Source organism: Gracilinanus agilis, chromosome 4 (assembly GCF_016433145.1).
Source record: "Gracilinanus agilis isolate LMUSP501 chromosome 4, AgileGrace, whole genome shotgun sequence".
In the NCBI taxonomy this organism is placed as follows: domain Eukaryota; kingdom Metazoa; phylum Chordata; class Mammalia; order Didelphimorphia; family Didelphidae; genus Gracilinanus; species Gracilinanus agilis.
The window spans coordinates 398,028,666-398,030,932 of NC_058133.1; positions in this window are offsets into that span (position 1 = coordinate 398,028,666).

Genomic DNA, 2,267 nt, shown 5'->3' on the forward strand with positions numbered 1-2,267 from the left:
ACGTGGAGGCAGCACAGTGGATAGAGAGCCAGGCCTGGAGTTTGGAGGACCTGGGTTCAAATGTATTCTCAAATACTTCCTAGATGTGTGACCCTGAGCAAATCACTTTATCCCAATTACTTTGCCTTTGTCTCCCTTCTGTCAGTCTAGGAACTAATTCTAAGACAGAAGGTGAGGTTTGTTTTTTTTTTAAATCTACAATGTACAGTATGAGAGTTAGTAGAGTAACTAGGGAACTGTCCCTGAAATCAAAAAGAACTGTATTCAAGTCTTGCCTCTGGTTATAGACTGTGTGACCCTAGGCAAGGCTCTTAACCTCTTAGGCTCCAGGCAAGACAATTTGTAGGACAACAAATGATGAAGCAAGTGCTAATTTGTATTAGTAGAGGAATTTTCCTCTCTGGGAGTTCACTATATTAATTAAATCACAGATGTGTACAGGAAAAAAAAAAGGCAGAACACTGTGCTAGGCACTGAGGTTGGGACTTATGTCTATTAATGGGCTAAGTGGGAATATTTGAGGCAAGAAAAATGGGTGCACATGTGTCTAGTGCTCTTTACTGCTGAGAGAAACTCTCCAGCACCAGCTTACAAAATGTTGTTTGTCCACCTTCTGAACCTGGGAAATTGTGATTTGGCAATGTTTATCACTATTCTCATATTAATGAGAAAGGAGATGGAAAAGAACCTAAAAAATAAAAGGCAGGGGGCAACTGGGTGGCTCAGTGGATTGAGACCAAGGCCTAGAGACATGTGATCCTAAGTTCAAATCTTGCCTCAGACACTTCCCAGCTGTGTGACCCTGGGCAAGTCACTTGACCCCCATTGCCCAGCCATTACCACTCTTCTGCCTTGGAGCCAATATACAGTATTGACTCTAAGATGGAAGGTAAGGATTTTTGAAAAAAATAAAAAATAAATAAAAAATAAAAATAAAAGGCAACAGATTGCTATAATTGAGCCCAGGTACATGACTGCTCTTAAAGTACATGTCTTGCTACCATTAAAACTTAGGTATAATAAAGAGTTAGCAAGCACAGTTTAGTGCAAAAAGCCTTGAACTACAATCTTGGGTTCCAGATATGCGTTGTGTGACCAGTCACTGCATCTTCTCTGAACCTCAGTTTCTTAATCTGAAAAAAAAAGACAGTATAAAACAAGAGAAAGAATGTTGGATCATGAGGCAAGTCAACCTCTTAATTTCCCCTTCTATAAAATCAGAGGGTTGGAGGAGGCATCTAGGTGGTTCAGTGGATTGAGAGCCAGCGCTAGAGATAGGAGGTCTTGGGTTCAAATGTAGCCTTAGACACTTCCCAGCTGTGTGACCTTGGGCAAGTCACTTAATCCTGTTTGCCTAGTGTAATAAGGAATAAGTCAAGGTAGATAAGTGTAAAATATAGAAAAGTATATTGGAAAATGCAAGCTTGAGCTGAACATTCTAAGGGCTTTTGGCATGGTATTCCTGTCAACCCCCATTTCATATTTCACCAGTCCTTGCCGTTCTGTTTTAGAGTTGTTACTTTATTTATTTATTTATTTTTAAGCCCTTAACTTCTGTGTATTGGCTGCTAGGTGGAAGAGTGGTAAGGGTGGGCAATGGGAGTCAAGTGACTTGCCCAGGGTCACACAGCTGGGAAGAGTCTGAGGCTGGATTTGAACCTAGGACCTCCTGTCTCTAGGCCTGGCTCTCAATCCACTGAGCTACCCAGCTGCCCCCCCTAGAGTTGTTACTAAGCTAGGACAGGAGGGTTTTAAGAAATAAAAAATGAAGCTGCCATTATGCAGCTGCAGGGATCCTTAGGTGTGGTTTAACGGCCTGGTTGTTTCTATTGGACTTTCATACCAGTGCTCCAGTTAACTCTCTGAGGCTCTTAAGTTGAAGAAAAGGCAGCAACCTGTGTTGGGAAAAAATGTTTCTTCGTCTTGGAGTTCCTTGTATCAAGGATATCACAAGTCCAGTCTTTATCCTCTAATTTTCATATATGCAACTTTGTATCTCTGGGGACATCATGTCAGAAATCTTTGGGGGGGGGGGTAGAAAATTCCAGGAAATTAAGACATTTCTCTGGGCAAGATTTCATTGACCATTTTATTGAAGGGGCACATTCATACATCTAAGTGAAATTGCTGGACTTGTAAGCTATGCATCTAGATTACAGGATCATAGCTTCAGAGAGAGCTGAAATGGCATCATGGCAAAGTGAACAGACAGCTTTTATAGTCAGGATGAACATAAATTTGAGTCCTGCCTCTGACATATGTTGGTG